The sequence below is a fragment of the Macaca mulatta genome, chromosome 11, assembly GCF_049350105.2.
Source record: "Macaca mulatta isolate MMU2019108-1 chromosome 11, T2T-MMU8v2.0, whole genome shotgun sequence".
Classification (NCBI taxonomy): Eukaryota; Metazoa; Chordata; class Mammalia; order Primates; family Cercopithecidae; genus Macaca; species Macaca mulatta.
This window is the reverse complement of record NC_133416.1, coordinates 72,142,409-72,163,083: the sequence shown is the minus strand read 5'-3', so window position 1 is coordinate 72,163,083 and position 20,675 is coordinate 72,142,409. Positions and strand designations below refer to the sequence as shown.

The following is a 20,675-nucleotide window of genomic DNA, read 5'->3' as shown; positions in this document are numbered from 1 at the left end:
ATTCCTTACTTATAGCCACTTACCAATGGCAGTGAAAGAATGAAGATGCAGTCCCAAACCCAGGACCAACTTCCCTACTTCCTTGGTGGTAGGATTTACTCTCTCTTTAGTATCACCACAGAGCTGGAGCCAAAGCCCTCAACATAAGACCTGGCTCTATATTAGCAATCACATCTGTATTAAGCAACCACAAAATGACTACTGAGGGTAGGGTGCGCCCAGAAAGAAAGCAAGACCAAGGAATAAAAAGAAAGAGGAAAACAACAATGCAAAATGAACTTACATGCCAAAATTCCAAAACACATGAGGAAAACTCATAACCAGTTAAAACCAGAAGCAGGAGATAAAATCCATCCAGGCAAAATAAAAATGGAACTATACAAAAACAACTTTACTATAAGTATATTTGTGGTCCTCAAAGAGATAGTGGAATTCATAATAGCTATTAAAAAAACAAGGAATTTGAACCAAAATTAGCCAGAAATGGAATCAGAACAGATGAATAAGAGAAAGAACAATTAGAAATAAAAGGATGTGCAGCACTTGCAGGGAATTAAAGAAAGAAAGCAAGAAAAAGAATTCTAGAATCAGCTTATCAGTCAAACAATTGATATTTATTGAGCATGCCGGACACTACTCTAGCCACTTGGAAACATCAATGAACAAAACAGGAGGTCAAAATCCCTGCTCAGTATAAGCTAGAGTTTACACTCTCTCAGGGAGAGAAAGACAAAGGGCATATCAGGATCCCTTCTAGGAAAGAGATGACACACTTAACAGGCATGAATGCACATAATTCGATGACTGTTCGGTGTAATAAAGCATGCCCATGCTAGCAACCAGAGGAAGTCACCACCACATAGGCTCAAATGAGCAAACCACAGCATGGCAGAGAGATGAGAATTTAAAAGTTCCCAAAAACTTAGGAAAACACTGATTTTTGAAGCCCTGGTAATAAGTAGCCGCCAGAACCCATTTTAAGACTGTTCAAATGATCAACAAAAACTTACTTCAGCGAATGTGCTTTTTGCAAGCCAACTACTTTCAGGCCCTCATTTTGAAAGTCAGGCAAACAAGACAGACACACTCCAATAAATATGCCTCTGAGAGTCAACCCATCAACAACAGCCTTGCCTACTAACAATGTTTCTACAGATGATGTCAACCATTTGAGCCTCTGAAAATCTGCCAATCTTGAGTTCCTTACCTCAAGTTGAGCCCTATGTAAGATCAGGAGTTTTCTCTGCTTGGTGACACTGTGCTGAGCAGTCTAGTCTCCTTCGACAGATCAATTTAAGGAAATACATCAAACTCTCTTTCTTCCTCACATGCAATATTTTGAGTGTCACCTATAGTTGAACTCAACTAGAAGCCAGAGAGCAAGGGAGATTTGTTGATATACACCACAGATGCCAGCTTCCCAGGGCACAGGGCAGAGTGGATAGGGGTGAAGAGTGAATCTAAAGAAGTGAAAGAAATTTTGAGCACAACAATAAACATAATAAGTAAATGATATATAAGTTAGAAGGTAACAGAGGAGAGAAAGTGGGATTGTCAGTACTGGGGAAGGAAATGGGGGGAGATTGAAGTTGTTGGGTTTTTTTGTCTTTTGTTTTTTTGAGATGGAGTCTTTCTCTGTCACCAGGCCAGCATGCAGTGGCGCAATCTCTGCTCACTGCAACCTCCGCCTCCCAGGTTCAAGAAATTCTCCTGCCTCAGCCTCCTGAGTAGCTGGGATTTCAGGTGTGAGCCACCATGCCCAGCTAATTTTTGTGTTTTTAGTAGAGACAGGATTTCACCATGTTGGCCAGGCTGGTCTCTATCTCTTGACCTCATGATCTGCCCACCTCGGCCTCCCAAAATGCTGGAATTATATGCATGAGCCACCATGCCAGGCCCTAGACTGAAGTTTTAAATGGGGTTTTCATGATAGGTTTTATTAAGAAAGTCACATTTGAGCAAAGACTTCAAAGAGAGTGACTTGTATATTTGGGGAAATATACAAGTCCATTGTATATTTGGGGGAACAGCAGTTCAGGCAGCAGAAACAGCCTAGGTAAAAGCCCTAAGGCAAGAGTGTGCCTGCCTGGCATGCCCATCAAATAGCATGGCTAGAGCCACATGAAAGAGAGGAAAAGGAGAGAAAATGAGATGAGAGGTGAAACCAGGGGCCAAATCAAGTAGCCTTTGTAATGAAAGGATCTGGGCCTTGCATTCGTTTTCTAAGGGTGCTGTAACAAAGTATCACAGACTGGATGGCTTAAACCACAGAAAGTTATATTCTCACAGTCCTGGAGACTAGCAATCCAAGATCAAGGTGTTAGTAGACTTGCTTTCTACCGAGGCCTCTCTCCTTGACTTGCAGATGTCTGCCTTCTCGCTGTGTGTTCACATGATCATTGCTAGGTCCATATATTATCTGCATCCTAATCTCCTCTTCTTATAAGAACACCAGTTACATTAGATTACAGTCCACCCATCTGGACTCATTTCATCTTAATTACCTCTTTAAAATACAGACAGATTCTGAAGTGCTGGGGGTCAGGACTTCAACATATGAATGTGAGGTGAGAAGGCATAATTCAGCCCATATCAGGCTTTTACTTTGAATATGAGGAGCCACTGGATACTTTTGAACAGAGAAGTGCAAACTTTGACTTATGTTTTAAATGATCACTCTGTCTGCTATGTGGAGCTTAGACTGAAGTGGGATGAGGATGAGAGCAAAAGCAGGGAAAATTGTTAGGAGGATGCTTCAATAATCCAGGTAGAAAGTGATGGTGACTAGGTCCAGAATGGGAGCACTAGAGGTGATAGTAAGAGTCAAATTCAGGATATATTTAGAAAGTAAGGTCGGTGGGATTTCCTGAGAGTTAGGATGTGGGATATGAGAGGATGAATGGCATCAAGGATGATGCCAAAGATTTTACCCTGAGCAACTGGAAGAATGGATCCACTAAATGGACTTTGGGAAGGCTATAGGAGGAAAAGCTTTGTGGTTAAGACATGAGTTAATTTGAGGCTTATCAATTTTGAGATGCCTACTAGACATTCAAGAGGATATGCCAATAAGCTGCTGGATATGGGTGTGGAGTTCAGGAAGGAGATCTGGGCTGGAGATATAAATATGAGAATCATCAGAACATAAGAGGCATTTAAAGCCATCGGATTAGATGAGATCAGTGAAAGAGTGGCTGTGGAAGGGAGAAGAAACCAAGGTTTGAGTTCTGGATCACTCCAATTTTTGAGGTTACAAGAAAAGGAGGAATCTGTAAAGTACACTGAAATGAAGCAACCAGTGAAGAACAAAGAAAATGGAGAGAATGCTGGGTGCTCAAAACCAAGTGAAGAAAGTTTGTCAAGAAAAAGGAGCAACCAACTGTGTCAAATACTGCCAAAAGTCCACGTTCAGGTCATTGTTACCTAGGTAAGACCATTTGATATTGCCCCACAGCTCCTAAATACTCTATTTATTCCCTTATTTGTCTCTGTGTTTCAATCTGAGTCATTTATATTGACCTAATTCACTAATTCTTTCCTCAGCTGTTTCAAGTTTATGGATGAGCTCATCAAAAAACTTCACTTCTCTTGCTGTTTTTCATTTCTTTTCATGTATTTCCACTGATTTTTTTTTTATTGTTTCTATCTCCATGCTGAATTTAGCCATCTTTTCATGCATATTGTCCACCTTTTAAAAATCTCTGTCTAATAGTTCCAACATTTGTGTCATATCTGAGCCTGGTGCTGTTGATTACTTTGTTTCTCTTAACAGTGTTGGATTTTTTTTTTCTCTTTGTTTGCCTTGTAATTTTTTGCTGAAAGCTAGACATCTTATATAGGATAGTAGAGACAAAGGCTACCAGTCTACTAGCCCCTACTGTTTTTGTGTCTTCTTTTCCTTCTGCAGGTTTTATGCCTGTGTAGGGGCATGCATTTTCTTCTGCAAGAGAGGGCTAAATCGCTGGGCGTGGTGGCTCACACCTGTAATCCCAGCACTTTGGGAGGCCGAGGCGGGAGGATCATGAGGTCAGGAGATCGAGACCATCCTGGTTAACATGGTGAAACCCCGTCTCTACTGAAAATACAAAAAATTAGCCAGGCGTGGTGGTGGGCACCTGTAGTCCCAGCTACTCAGGAGGCTGAGGCAGGAGAATGGCGTGAGCCCAGGGGGCAGAGCTTGCAGTGAGCCGAGATTGTGCCACTGCACTCCAGCCTGGGTGACAGAGCGAGACTCCATTTCAGGAAAAAAAAAAAAAAGAGAGAGAGGGCTAAATCAATCCTGTTGGGATTTGAGCTGAGTTTGTGACTTGTTGCTACAGTTACCCTCAATGTGGCACGAGCTTTAAATTCCTCTAGCATTCTCTGGTGTTTAGGGTGGCTGCTGGTTTGCTGAATGTTTTCTGAATGTCTGTTTCACACTCAGCTTTAGGTCTTCCCTTTTCACTGCATCTCAGTGCTATTATTGGTTAATTGGTATTTGTTAGCCTGGTTTGATGGGTGGGAGTGGAATGGGAAAGGAGGGACTCTCAGTTGTTCTGCTTAATTCTTAGTCTTATGTAGGCACTATATTCCTGGATTTCTGGTACATAATCCTACCCAACTCTCAGATTACATTTTGCGCCTCCCCCAGAAGGAGAGGTTTTTTGCAGTCCCTTTTTCACAGTTGCAATGGGTTTCTCCAGTGCCCTAAAAGCAACAGTGTAGTAACTTACCTTACTTAAGAACTTACTCCACATGAGAGACAGAGGGAAAAGGATTTGTGCCTTTTCTACAGTGGCAGCTGTTCCTCTTCCCCAGATCTGTACTGTGAGGAAGTGTTTCTCAGAACTCTCATCCTGCCTCCAATCTTTTTGTGAGCACTTGATGGGGTCTGTGGAGAAGAGTCTAAGTGGCTATGAATTTCCATTGTGTCTGTGGCCCCCTGGCATTCTATACACTCTAGCTAGCCCATATTCAGCCTTTAGTTCAAAATTTTAGCCAACTTCTACTTATCAATAGGATCTGCCCCTGTAGCCAGTGCCTGAGACTCATTTCTCCTGGGAGGCACTGGGTGTTTGTTCAGATTTAAGGTGAGTTGATTGTCTGTGACCTCTGTCCTCTGACAGGTTCAAGAGAAGTTACAAATTTTAAGTTGGCATTTTTTGTTGTTGTTAGAGTGAGAATTATTCTCTTTCCAGCTTCCTACTCCCTAAGCAGAATCCAGAAGTCCTGTTTTATTACTCTTTAATGTGCGACTTCAGGAAAATCATTTGTTCTCTTTGGCTCTCAGTTATGAGAACAGAATGGTAGAATATCTCTAATGACCCTTCCAGTGCACATGTTCCGTGGCTTCAATAAGCAAAACAGCTTCTAGAGAAGCTGCATTTTTATCCTTACCTCATTGTTCCCTAACACAGCTGCATCAGTTAACTGTATAGAAAGCAATATGATATAAAAGAATTTCAACTCAAGTTCTATGTAATAATTTCTATCAGCAGTAGATTTAGAATCATAATATGTTCTGACTTCCTAGATCATCCTCTAGTCATTAGCTCCAAGAGAGCAAACCAGTTTTAATTCAATGAGTAGTTCATGGATTCTGGAACTCATTTTCCTCTTAATTTGTCACCCTTAACATTTTTTCATGCTGAACTTTGAGGCCCCTTTAACACATTCTTGTATGACTCTCTCATGTTCCCTTCCTCCCATGATCTCTGGAGAGCTCGAAAAAGCCTAGAAGTTCCTGCCAGGAAGTGTTTGTGTCTCCTTGGTTCTATTGCTCAAATTGTGGAGTGCTTTAATCTTGGAGGTAGCTAGTGGGAAGCCATGAAGGATAAACCTCTCATGTGCCAAATCCACCAACTCACAGTCTCTCTGAGCCCATCATCACAAGGGGAAGTCTAAAAGGTGATCTTTCCCTCCTTGAATAGTCCAACTTGAACAAAAAGTTTTTGTCCACAAACCAGTCCAGCCAGAAAACAGCTTCATCCACTTCCCAAACTGTTGACTCTTACGTGGCAGTATACATATGGCATTGATGAATCCTTGGCCTGGCATTTCCTCCACATCTCATACAATTGATTACTGGATTTTACAGGCCAGAGTTGGCTACTACATAGAAGCAGCATCCTAGGCTCTGGAGAGCTTTGCCTCATGCCTGTTCAACTTCTCTGTTACTATTTATTTTTATGTCTCACTGAAGCCCCTTCTCTTCTGTAATTGATGACTTTCCAGGCTTAATGTTTAGCCAAAGGAATTAACAGATAACCTAAAGCAATGATTTCACTGCTGTGGACTCAAAACACTGCCATTTCACTGGAGAATACAGAATTTTATGGGCTCTCTTTTCTAGATTTCATTCCAACAGAGTGTGAAATCCAGTCGTTGTTAGGTGGCAGGAAGCTGAACTGGGCTCAGAGATTTGGACAGAGCGACTGCTTGTTGGCAGAGCTTCACTACCTGGAGAGTGAGGGAGCTACACGCTTTCCCTTTAAAGGGGCCTTAGTGAAGAGAAGTTTTATAAAATGCTTTGACACTCAATTTGTTTGGCTTTTCTCTCAATCAGTCCATTATGTGCTGAAACAATGTTTCCTTTCTTTTGATTTACGTAACTTGTTTGAGATTTGTAAATTTCCTGGGCCAAAATTTTGTGACCTATTTAAGCTTTTTATTTTTTTTTCTATGCTATCTCCACCCCTCAATTTCACTCCTCATCCTCAAATTTAGATCTGGCAAGGTAAAGATGATGGCTCCTGAGTGGCAGGACATCCTCTAACATTCACAGGAAATGCTTCAAAATGAAAGGAGATAGAAGAATCATTGAAAGATCAATATGCTTCGTTTCAACTTAGAATGGGGTTAGTAAATGTTTGCTCTGTCTAATCTAAAGTGGGGACTCTGGAATGCACCCTTTTTCATGAGACCTTGCAACATGTGTTCATAATACAGCCAGAGAGAACAGGAGGAAGGGGATCAGATCACACGCCTTTCCCAGTGGAAGTACAGGAAATGGGCTACACCACTGGGACACTCAGTTCTGAAATGTGCAGAGTAGATCCCTAGGATGAGACTGGGAAGATAAAGAGGAGAAAAGATGAGAGGGAGGAGCAAAAGAAGAAAAAAAGGAAGAAAGCACTTTTAGTGCTTACCATGGTCAGACAACGTAATGCATTGTCATTCATCGTCATGAGATAGTTCGGTCTGGGCTTGAAAGTGAGGCTTCCTGAATCAAACCTTGACTGTGCTCTCACCTGCTGTGATGACTTGAGCAAGTTACTTCGCCTCTTTGTGCCTCAGTTTCCTCACCTTGAAGGGTTGATGTGAGGTTTAAATGAGAGAAGACTGGGAAAGAGCACAGAGGAACCAACTGGTAGAGCAACAATCAGTATATGCTGGCTATAACTATTGATCACCACCTTTAAAGAAATAATTCACCAGGAATCAAGGAGAGAGGTTTTCCTATATAGGAGATTGGCTGCTCATTCATTCTTATTCAATAAATATTTGTTGGAAACTTTCTATAAGATAGGTCCTTGTCTAACTTCTAGAGATATAGCAGTGAACAAAACAACAAAGTCCCTGTTGATAAGAAGACTTCTTTCTACCGCTCTGTAAGGCTGGCTACTCAGAAGAGAAATGCTTACGTATTCCTTTGAAATAAAACAGGTTTCTGTGAAAGAGAAGGAGACTGCAGATCTACATTTCAGAGTCAATGTAAGATTGAAGTATCCAGCCATTTATTAAACAATTATTTACTGAACACAAACTCTACACATGAAGGATACAGCAACAAACAAGAGAGACATGGAATCTTCAAGGAATTTGCTAACAAAATACTATATACTAAAGGTAATTTAAAAAGCAGTACCATAAAAATGATTTATCTAGATCTATACCATCCAGTATAATAGTGACTAGCCATGTCTGGCTATTTGAATTTAAATGAAATAAAATTTATATTTATTTCCTGTGTTGCACTGGCCACTTTTTAAGTGTTCAATAGTTTTCTGTTGGACAATGCTGGCAAAAGCTTAATACATTAAGGTACGATATATTTCACATGGGATAATATTTAATACTTCTATAATACTCACTGATTTCCAGATAGTTTTCTAAATGCTCTATGTATATTAATGCCTCCAAACTTCACAGCATTCTTCTGAGGCAGGCACATTATTCCCATTTTGCAGAAGAGAAAGCTAAGGTACAGAGTGGTTAAATAACTTGACCAAGGACACACAGCTAATAGATTACTTCTTCAACTATAGCTTTCTTTTATAGCTCCTGGTCTACAAAGAGCCTTGGCTCTACTGCAATATCTGAAAGGTCACCTTCTCAGTGGTGGTTCCCTAACAAGACTGTCCACTGGCTTCTGTCCTGTAGCTCTCCCTAGTACGGCCCTCATATTAGTCTTTTGAGACCTGGTTCTTCTACTTTCCAACAGCTAGTGCTCACCACCCCTGTAAACTTTTGATTTTTTATTTATTTATTTATTTTTTAGGTTAACAAGAATTGGTTTCTGTTACTTATGACCGAAAAATCTTGGCTAATAAACCCTCATCAATTCAAAACTTGTCTAGGTCTCTCCATAGCTTACAGGAGTCCCAAATCTACACTTTGAATTTAAGGTTTCCCATAATGAGCTACAATCCAATTTACCATCCTTTTCTCCCAAATACTCCCCTACACAAACCCAAGCCATTCCTTCCAAGAACCTTAAGAGTCTGGCCCTCTCACCTATCCAGTTTACCTAGTGCCTGGTAACATGCTTTATGCTTTCCACATATACTTTTCATGTTTTCTCAGATTTTTCCAAACTTGTCAATTCTTTTACCTCAGCTCAGATTTCAAGACCGCAGGAAAAGCTTTCCAATCACAATCTGCATCAACCAATCTCTCTGTTCTCCAAAGTCCTGTAGCCACATGATAGAGGTATGATTCATTTGGCTCGTAATCATATTTCTTCTTGCAACATTCCTGTTGAGCTTTAAAACCTACTGAAGCCTGCTATCCCCAGAGTATCTGATTTAATTTATTTGGACAGTGGCCTAGACATCAGAATTTTCTAAAGCTCCCCATGTGATTCTAATAGGCAACCAAGGTTGAGAACCAACAGTATAAACTGAAAACTCACTGAAGGCAGGGACTAGTTGTTATTTGTCTTTGAGAGCTGAAGAGGAAAGTATTCCAATCAAATAAAATAAGATAGCCCATGCCTGTAATCCCAGCACTTTGGGAGGCTGAGGAGGGCAGATCACCTGAGGTCAGGAGTTCAAGACCAGCCTGGCCAACATAGTGAAACCCTATCTCTACTAAAAATATAAAAATTAGCCAGGTGTGGTGGCACATGCCTGTAATCCCAGCTACTCAGAGGCTGAGGCAGGAGAATTGCTCGAACCCAGGAGGTGGAGGTTGCAGTGAGCCGAGATTGTGCCACTGCACTCCAGCCTAGGTGACAGAGCGAGACTCTGTCTCAGAAAAAAAAAATGTGCAAAGACCCTAGGGTCAGATGGGGTGTGGAGAGTTCCAAGAATTGAAAGATCACCAACAAAGCTGGAGCTCAGAAGCTGATGGAGAGATTTGAGATGAAACTAGAATTAGGAACATGAAACATTTTTAGAACTACACTGCAGCTCGAGACTCTTCCTATCCAATCTTCCTTCCTTCCCTCTCTCCCTCACAGGGGTCTGACCAGCATCTCTGAGTAAAGTCTTTCCTCATCTCCTTCAGCTCCCTCTCCTCCCTCCCCACCAAATTCCTAGCATATCTAATCCTGCCTTGGCATATGCTTCTCACAAGAAGACATAATCAGGTTGCCATTTTGGAAAGATCACTCTGCATGGTGCGTGAAAATGAATTGGAGGAGTGTTGGAGTAAATTTGGGAAGATTTAATAGAAGGTAACACCAATAAACCAGGCAAGAGTTAGTGGTGACTTGTATTGGGGTGTGTCAGCCCAGGCTCACATTACGCACAAAAGATACTGGATTTAATGAGGGATTTCAAGTTTCAGATCCTATTTGCCTCTTGCCTGAGATAGTGCTCCTCACATCCTACCAGAGTGTCTCAAGATCTAAAAGAAGCAGAAAGTGTATCTGGAAGTTTTCCATACCTGCAGCTAAACCAAGTTAGGGAAAGTAGGCATTGACACCATTGAATTTGGGATGGTTTCCTATAGCTAGGTTTTTTTTGTTTTTTTTTTTAATCAACTTTTATTTTCAGTTCCAGGGTACATGGGCAGGATGTGCAGGTTTGTTACATAGGTAAATGTGTGCCACAGCAGTTCACTGCACGGGTCACCCCGAGCCACAGAAAAAAACCCTCAGACACTGAGTCAAAGAAGGAAGGGCTTTATTCAGCTGGGAGCATCGGTGGACTCACGTCTCAAAAACCGATCTCCCTGAGTGAGCAATTCCTGTCCCTTTTAAGGGCTTACAACTCTAAGGGGGTCTGCGTGAGAGGGTCGTGATCAATTGTGCAAGCAGGGAGTACGTGACTGCGGGCTGCATGTACCGGTAATCAGAAAGGAACAGAACAGGACAGGGATTTTCATGATGCTTTTCCATACAATGTCTGGAATCTATAGGTAACACAAGCAGTTAGGTCAGGGGCTGATTTTTGACTACCAGGCCCAGCGCACAGTGCTGCCTGTGGATTCCACTTCTGCCTTTTAGTTTTTACTTGTTCTTTCTTCGGAGGCAGAAATTGGGCATAAGACAATATGAGGGGTGACCTCCTCCCTTACCATTACCCAGGTATTAAGCCCAGTATGTATTAGCATTCTTCCCGATGCTTTCCCTCCCCACACGCCCCTCCCCTGGCAGGCCCCAGTATGTGTTGTTTCCCCCCATGTGTCCACGTGTTCTCATTGTTCTTATAAGTGACAACACACAGTATTGGGTTTCCTGTTCCTTTGTGAGTTTGTTGAGGATAATGGCTTCCAGCTCCATCCACGTTCCTGTAAACGGCATGGTCTCATTCCTTTTTTGCCTGCATAGTATTCCATGGTGTACATGTACCCCATTTTCTTTATCCAGTCTATCATTGATGGGCATTTGGGTTGACTCCATGTCTTTGCTATTGTGAATAGTGCCGCAATGAACGTATGTGCACATGTATCTCTATAATAGAATGATTTATGTTCCTTCGGGCATATGCCCAGTAATGGGATTGCCTAAACCAGTTTTAAAACCATCTACAATTCAGATCATCTTCAAGGTTTTAGCAGCGTGAGGTTTTTCAGTGACAGAAGTTATAGCACTGTAGTTGGACCACTATAATCATAGAAGCGTCAGCATTTCTACTGCTAACAAGAGCTATAAAACTTACAGCATGCTGCAATGTGGCATGCAAAGTTAGCCACAAAGTGTAAAAATTTCCTAAAAAGACTCAATCACTCAATTCTTAAAAAAAAAAAAAGCAAAAATGGAAATGTAAGTAAAATTTTGTTTAGAATTCATTTAATTTAAAAAGGGTAACCTCTATTACACAATCAGACTTGGTGAATGCAAACCTTCACATGAAGAAGCAAGGATTTTCTCTAGGTATTCCATCAGAGAGCCACTTTGTACATTTGTTGGACTTCTAGAAAACCCAATTGCTTCTCAATTCAGCATTTCCCCTTGAGAGCATTAAAAAGAGTATTTTTATAGGCCCTTATTTTCTTTAATGGGGGGAAAATATCATCAGTATCCCTGATTCTTAAAGATAATAGAGGTACTGAATTTAGTTTCCAAAAAAAAAAAAAAATGGGAAATGAGGGCAAAAATCCTGACACCCAGTGTTCCATACTAATGCTATTGAGTTATTTCTTACTCCCATCAGAGAGTGGACTTTAGAATGAAAACTGAGCCTGCTGTTTTATTTTTCATTTACATTCATGTGGAGGCAGCATCTTAACTGGTGCTGCTATAGTTGAATGAGAAGCAAATACATATCAAAGCTCACTTTCCTCATGGGTAGAAAGCTATTTGACTAACAAATTTCAGCGGTACGTTGGTGACACAGAAAGAAAAAACCCTCCAAGGAGTCTGGAGGAATTTGAGAGGTGGGGGGTCAGTCTTCCACCTGCAGGTAGAATGAGTGTTTGCCATTTGCTCAAATTCCTTGAGACCACCCACTGGCATGAAGGATGGTGAGCAAAGCCTCGGGAATGAAGACTATCTTTAAAAGGTGCTTCCTGGGAGATTTAAAGGACAAAAAGAAAACAATTTGTTGGTTTGTATGTCAGCTAGCAAGGCTTTTGATCATTCAGATGGGACAGTTCTGCCTGGAAGGGATCAATGATTTTTGTTCCAAAGACTAACACCAACAGATACAAATCAAAGGAGGTATTATTTCAATAAAGGAAATTGCAGAAAGGATGCCTTGGCTTAATTAAAATATAACCTTTTGTTTTAAGGACTTTTCTTTCCCTTGCAAAAGGGAATGCACTCTCTGAAGAAGCATATGCCAGCACTGGTGAGACACAGTACTTCAACAAGTAAGGATCTGTCTACATTCAGGGCACGTCTTGGGGAAGCCTTGAAGGGAATCGTGCCTGGAGTCCCATCTGACTTAACTCATCATCACAGTCCTTCATCACAACATAATGAGTGTTATTACTTCCTCATGTGGCCTGTGGGCTTTGTTAATTAAAGAATGGAAAGGTAAGTAGTTCCAACCTTTTGCTTTTAATTAATCAGAAGATGTGTTTTCCATCTTCGTGTTGCTGGGCAGCAAGTAAAGTATTTAGTCTGCCTTCCAATACCCAGAAGAGTTCCGTCAAAAAACTCAGCTGCTGTTTTGAGACTGCGTAGACTACACAGCAGATGACTGGCTTTTTCTTTTCTCTCTAAAGTTTAAATTATTTGTATTGGCCAGTCTGCTGCCTACAAGATAATAGTATTTAGAGAAAAAGAAAGTATTTTCCCATATCATCTCATCAGTACAAATAAAGCCTTCTCAAACAAAAGGTTTATATCTTAGAGTTTCTTGGGTATTTACCATAGTGCTAGGTAATCAGGAGATACTCAGCATAAGGAAAGAAGTGGAACTTACATTTATTGAGTGCCTGCTATGCCAAAACTGTTGCTCTTTTTGTTATATTGTCTTGCCTTTCTGCTCATTTGACTTATTAAAACTTCTATCATTAGGGTCATTCCTCCACATTAAAACACTTTCTGCATTTTAAGTAGAAACATATATCTGGAGGGAAAACACGTTAATCCATGAACAAGCAGCATACCTTAGTGAAGACAGTACCTCAGGGAGTGAGCAGGGCTCTAGTATATTTCCTTTTGGAGGGAAGTTAGAAAAAGCCCTACACTGGGGTAGCAAATCGGTTTTCTCTAGTATGCCAGCCCTATACAATTAGTGTTGCTGCTCCCTGGAGCTCTGCTTTGAGAATCAGGCAGGAGGCAGAGTCTTAGCTCTGCAGGAAAGAGAATTTCAATTGCCTAATGATGTCAGACCTGCTGCATGCTTCAGTTGTTAAAAGGAAAACTTCAGACAAATTAAATTTAACAGAGTCTAATTGAACAAAGAACAATTCACAAGTTGGGCAGACATCAAAACTAGAACAGGTTCAGAGAAACTTCGGCCTGCAACGTGGTCAGATAGCATTTATGAAGAGAAAACGGAAGTGAGGTACAGACCTCCATTGATTACACCTGGTGTTTGCCTTATTCAGCATTTGTCTTATGTAAACATGGTCTGATGAGTTGGCTGCCTGTGATTGACTGAAGCTCAGCTGCTGTGATTGGCTGTGACTGATTTGTGACAAAAGCATATGCCTAAGTTAGGTTTTCAGTTAGTGTAAGTACTAAGTTACATTGCATTTCATTAGTAAGGACTCAGGTATGGAGGCATTCTCAGGTCAAATTTAGTTTAACAATCCCCCCAAATTTAGTTTAATGATGCCACCTCTCAAAATCTAGGGCATTGATGAAAACTCTCTGTCACCATCATAAATAAACTTATTTGGTCTCAGCATGAAATTCACAAGTCATGACATCACATCAGTTGAATAATTCTTTATGTTCTTGATGATCTAGTCAAAGTGAGACAATTCAACACTCAGTGGATGGCTGCATACGTATATTTAAGACTTGAAAGGATACGGTACACCAGGGGACCTATTATGAGGACAATACCAAAAATACCAAAAGCCTGAGGTGTACTCCCTAACAGGAGCCTCTGAACCAAATCAGTTTGATCCAAATCAAAGTTCAGGCATAGGCAGCTCAAAAGGATTTGAGTACAATTGGTCATAGTCTTTGTTCAGGATGTGATAATGATTAAGAACTGCAGTTAGCTGATTTAAAGAGGTATCCAATGTTGTCATTATCTTGTTAACATAGTAATCTGGAGACCCATTAGAAGAGCATAAAGTTTAGAACACTTTGGAAAAGCCAAGCTTGCCTGCAAACCAGTGGTTTGCTGCTCCTATAAACATGTCATATGTTTCTTTGCTCTGAGAAATTTCCTTTATGTATTTGGTTGCAGTGTTTAAATAAACAGGATCTAAAACTGCATGATGTTTTATTAAGTGTTTTCAGAAGATGACTTTTACTCACCCGAACCCCTGGTGGGACTGGTTGGTCAAACCCAAGATTTTTCTCAATTTATGGATTACTTTCAAATTCCATACTACCAGTATCCCACTAGTACCAAGAGTGAGCCCCCAGGAATGCCACTGGAATCTTTCCTCGTGGAAACTAGCTTATCTTCATAAACCCAACAATTGCTCTGTTTCTGTACTAGAGCGTAAGACTTAGCTAAAGTCATCCACAGATTATGGTCCCATGGATTTTCCTATAAGTAAAAGGAAGGGACTGGGACAGCAGGAAATTGGGAAGAAAGGGAAAAGACAAGGCTTTCATGATGGCAGAGAAGTCTTGATCCACAATCTTAGGAAAGCTGTCGATGTCTAGGATGCCATTTGCTTCTGGGGGAAATCTTCCCTGGTCAGCTTTACCTTAGAGTCTCCAATAGGTATACAGTTCCAGGAGTCTGGAGGAGCACTTTTGAGTTGAGAGACGTAGATCCAAGACTTGAGACCCTGATGGTTTGCTGCAGAAAAGAACTTGATATGGTCTCTTCCAATGGAGCTTAATGGCAGTCTTTCTCTGATGTCCTTTCCAAAGACCCAATGTCTAGGTTCTAGATTGTGAAGGATTTGATTATCCTCAGTCAGTGAATCATGAAAATCTTCCTTTATCTGCCAAAAATATACTTTGCTTTAAAAATTAAAACCTTGAAGAATTTAGTCATATCAGAGTTTAGGAGACTGAGAGGTCCTATTATCAGGGGCATAGACCTTCCATTGACTATTTCATAAGGGATCAATGTATGTTTTCCACTGAGGGTGGATCTGATTGCCATCAAGGCCAATAGTAATACCTTTAGCTAAGGCAATCCAATCTAGTTAGTTAATGTTCCCAATTTCAGCTTTAAGATGCTATTTTTCCTTTCAACCTTTCCAGAAGACCAAGGGTAATAGGGACATTGATAATGCCATTGTGTTCACTACACCTTATTTGCTTTATAACTTTTCTAGCAAAATGGGTACCTCTCCAGCAATATAAAGGAAACACAGTTCTGATAATATTTTAGCTATTGTTATAATATTGGTCTTCCTGTATGGAAAGCTTCTATGCGACCAGAGAACATAGACCATTACAAGAACATATTCATATCCCATGGAAGGTGACAACTGGATAAAATCCCTTTATAAATGTTCAGATGGCCCATCAGGTAGCAGAAATTTACCACCTGAATTTTTGATTGTCTTCTTGGGATTGGATTTGACAGACCAAACATTGGTTATAAACCATGTTAGCAATTTTTGAACAGTCACCACACCAATAATTTTCCATAATTTGGATCATTTTTTCTACTCCATGATGAGTTATAGAGCATTTCTAATAGTGACAAGCATTTCTAATAATGAAAGCTTTAAGGACTCAGAAAGGACCAGATGGCCATCCAAGCTCTCCAATAGATTACGCTTAATATCGGATTTACATCCTCTTAAATACCGATTCAGGTACACAGCACTGTTTATTAAATAGATTATCAGGCTGGACGTGGTGGCTCAGGGCTATAATCCCAGCACTTTGGGAGGCCGAGGCAGGCAGATCACTTGAGGCCAGGAGTTCAAGACCAGCCTGGCCAACATGGTGAAACCCCATCTCTACTAAAACTACAAAATTAGCCAGGTGTGGTGGCATATGCCTATAATCCCAGCTACTCAGGAGACTGAGGCAGGAGGATCACTTGAACCCACGAGGCAGAGGTTGCAGTGAGCGAAGATCGGCACCACTGTACTCTAGCCTTGGGAAACAGAGCAAGACTCCATCTCAAATAAGTAAATATTATCATAGATATAATTTGACTTGGATCAATCTTATGGTGTTCATTTAAATTGCCTATCTTAACAATTTCAGTACTGGCTGATTTAGCATGAAAATCTGCCAAAGAATTTCCTTGGCATTTAATTAATTATTGTTCTGCTTGATGTTGGATTAGCAGTTTTATGAACCAGATTCTTCATTAGAGTTCTGGAAATTCTTACCTAGTTTAATGGTATGATCTTAAAGTTATCAGAAACTTGTTAGAGTCCTTTCTTTGAATCTCCTTGAAGACAAAACAATTTAGGTGTACAGTTTCTTAGGAAGATACCAGAGTAAACAATTATCCCTCTGTGAATGACAAAACCATATAATTTAAGTGGCAATTTTTAAAGATCTAATGAGAGATAATTACAATGATTATGTAATTGATAAGGAAATTTGGTTATTGCTGCATACAACATTTTAAGATAATAACTAGAATTAAGACTGATAGTGTTATATCAGGATGATTAGATTTCTATGAATTTCATAGAATTTCTGAAGCACATATTAATAAAATAATCATACAAATATAACTCAATGGAGGTTTAGCATTACTTATTTGACAATGCTTCCCATATAATTTAATACATAAAATAAGCCCAATTAGTTTAATATCTCTCTCTCTGCAAGGAGAAGTTTCCAGATGGAAGCATCCAAAGGGTCCATGTAGAAAATCCCAAAATCACAGGAGAGGAGGCCAGAAGTCCACCACAGACTGACTTTGTCACAAACCACCATCTATTCTTCCAAGGGCCTATCCATTCTTTCCCAAAAACAAAGTTTGTGTCTTTTCACTGGAATATTGAGTGGGTGGAGCCCATGGAAGGCTAAGACAAGCATTTTGTACACCTGGACTCAACATGGATATTTCTAATCTTGCCTTATTGTTAGAGACTGGTTTGTTCTTTTCTTGTTTGTTGTTTGTTTGTTTGTTTTCAAGATTGAATGACAAACCAATCAGTTGTCTTGTTGTTGTTGTTGTTTTTCCAAGAGTTTTGGGGCATACCAAAGATCATGACAATAAGAAAAAGGTGGACATAGTTGGCAGATCATACAGTCTGCAGGGGTTTGAGAAGAGGGGTTTTAATCATCTGAGAAGTTCCCAGCAGAGAGAGAGGTTTCCATCAGATCAAATAGAAAAAAATAGAGACCAATAATTCTTACAAGTATTTTTCTGGAAATAGTCAATTAGACATGAGGATCTTTAAGACTTGAGGCTGAGGCAGGAGAATGGCGTAAACCCGGGAGGTGGAGCTTGCAGTGAGCTGAGATCCGGCCACTGCACTCCAGCCCGGGCTACAGAGCAAGACTCCGTCTCAAAAAAAAAAAAAAAAAAAAAAAAAAAAAAAAAAAAAAAAGACTTGATTTTAAATCCCTACCAAAGAAATTCTTTTTTTTTTTAATTTCTGAGAGATTAGTTGATGATTGTCTCAGGAGTGAAGCCTTTGGAGGATTCCTCTAGTCGGGAATCAGTCCAAGCCAAAAGGAATGGGTCCGTCAGATGCCTGGTGTAAAAATTGATACTTTTTTTTCCAACAGCCTGGCTGTTTATAATAAAGGCAAATGTCTTAGGGCACAGGGTTCTTTCATTTGGGATTCTTTGGTTTTGGTTTAAAATATATACAAGAAGATCTTCTTGGTCCCTACAACTGTTGTAGCTACTATAAAGACATGTGCCTGTTCACCTTTTGTAAAGAGTCTTTTAGAGTGACAATTTTGTATTCATTCAATCTTTTGGAAAGCTCTGAGTACCAGTTTAAAAAAAAAAGGATTCCTTTGTTTCTGAAACATTTTGGATCCTCTTTTCTAATGCAGCTCACAAGTGAACAATTTTGTCTAGGTTTATATTGGGGGAACCCACCCCCAGTATTTCCACGTAGGTTCTTTCTGTTTTCCCTAAGTGTTGACCGGTCTGAGAAATAAAGAGAAAGAGTACAAAGAGAGGAATTTTACAGCTGGGTCGCCGGGGGTGACATCACATGTTGGTAGGTCCATGATTCCCCCTGAGCTGCAAAACCAGCAAGTTTTTATTAGGGATTTTAAAAGGGGAGGGGTTGTACAAACAGGGAGTAGGTCACAAAGATCACATGCTTCAAAAGGGAATAAAGATCACAAGGCAAAGGCAAAATTAGAATTACTGATGAGTGTCTATGTCCCGCTGTGCATATATTGTCTTGATAAACATCTTAACAGAAAACAGGGTTCTAGAGCAGAGAACTGGTCTGACCAAAATTTACCAGGCTGGAATTTCCCAATCCTAGTAAGCCTGAGGGTACTGCAGGAGACCAGAACGTATTTCAGTCCTTATCTCAACCGCATAAGACAGACACTCCCAGAGCAGCCATTTATAGACCTCCCCTCAGGAATGCATTCCTTCCCCAGGGTATTCCTTGCTGGGAAAAGAACTCAGCAATATCTCTTTTACTTGCACGTCCATTTATAGGCTCTCTGCAAGAAGAAAAATATGGCTCTATTCTGCCCAACCCCGCAGGCAGTCAGACCTTATGGTTATCTTCCCATTATCCCTGAAAATTGCTGTTACTCTGTTCTTTTTCAAGGTGCACTGATTTCATATTGTTCAAACACACATGTTTTACAATCAATTTGTACAATAGTGGTCCTGAGATGACATACATTCTCAGCTTACGAAAATGATGGGATTAAGAGGTTAAAGTAAAGACAGGCATAAGAAATTATAAGAGTATTATTAGGGAAGTGATAAATGTCCATGAAATCTTCACAATTTATGTTCCTCTGCCACGGCTCCAGCTGGTCCCTCTGTTAGGGGTCCCTGACTTCCCGCATCAGGTTAAAACTTTCCCACTGTGGTCACTGTAATTCTAGGTTACCTTTGGTAAGGTTTATCCTTTTTTTTTTTTTTTTTTTTTTTTTGGAAAAGTACAGTCCTGGGTCCAGAGTGCTTAAACCTTAAATTGGCTGGAGTTCCAAATGCAGGAGTTCTAGACTCCTTAGATCCAGAGGAACCTATGATTCTCTGTCTCCTGGTAACCTCACCTACCTACTGAACCCAGTTCAGTTTCTATCTGACCCAGTCAGACACCTGAGGTCTCCCTACAGAACCCAGTCCTATTTCGGTCATGACTTCCAAGCCCAGTCCAAATTTTAAAATGTCCAAATAAACTCAGAAAGTTCAAAATACAAATTTGTGGAACTTGAAATCTGAAAGAGAATTCAATCACAACCTCAGTTGCTACAAGAGATCAATGGGCACAGTTGGGCCTGGTTGGTACCTTCATTTGGTCACTTAGTCCTCCTGGAAGTCACTAAGGTTCTACCTCAGATCCCATTTCTGACACCAGTTGGTTAAATGAAAATATTTAAACAAAAAAAAAAAGAAAAAAATTTAAAAGCCCGAAACTTATAAGATTATCTCTGCAAGAGAATCTGTCTGTGAGGGTGGGGCAGAAGACCACACAGCCTCTACTATTCACTCTTTTATCAGGTTATTTTCCCTTAGGAATTAGTCTCACACTGTGTGTCCAGTAAGGAGTCAGGCCATGTTCCTGCCCACTGAATACTCTGGCTCAATAGCCCATAATACAGCTGTAGCAGGCTGGTTTATATAAAGAATGAGTCTCTAAGAAGGGCTAGATGATAATAAGCATATAGAGTAGAGGCTTTTTCAACCCTTTGTGTCATGGGACCCTTTGGCGCTAGCATGAAGCTTATGAAATGCCTTGTCAGAATAATGTTTTTAAATGTGTAAAATAAAAGATTACAAAGGCATAGGCAAGTTAAAGTTAATTTTTATTTTTAAAGACAGCAGTGTAAATGAAGACTGTAAATGTTGGTCTTCATTTGAATAGGAACTTTAAACTTTGGGATGGTCCTTATCTTACCTCTTTCCATATAGCAATAAACAAATCTTCACATACCAAAAAAAGAATACTAGAGAGCAACATAGATGTCTAGGCTGACCTCAGTGTTTGGTGCTGAAATAACCACTAGGCAGAGAGCTGCCCAACTGTTGACCAACTATATCACTGAGTATCTGCAGACAGGTAGACCTTGACTCTTGGAAATCTAACCACATTGGGATTAATAACAATCCCAATATCAATGTTGTGATTAGCAAAAATAGTATTTTGAGACATCTGAAACAACTATAATGTGATATCACAATATCTTTGATTTCTATTGGTGGCAAAGCCATTGATACTGCCTAAACTTCTATGGTTTGTTGTTGTGGCAAACTCAATTAGTATCCCGTTTTTCACTGCTTCTTGATTCACACTTTTTGGATTTTGAAAAGACTTTATCTTATTTTATGTATTTATATTTTTTGAGACAGGGTCTCACT

General features: G+C 40.2%; 1 long non-coding RNA gene across 1 annotated transcript in view; it reads left to right on the top strand.

Moving 5' to 3' along the window:
* Nucleotides 1–12,336: 12,336 nt before the first annotated feature.
* Nucleotides 12,337–20,675, top strand: part of LOC144332944 (uncharacterized) — an 89,060-nt gene continuing 80,721 nt past the window's right edge. The window contains exon 1 of the long non-coding RNA XR_013401203.1: nucleotides 12,337–12,625. This is a non-coding gene — a long non-coding RNA (uncharacterized LOC144332944). The remainder of the gene's footprint in view (nucleotides 12,626–20,675) is intronic.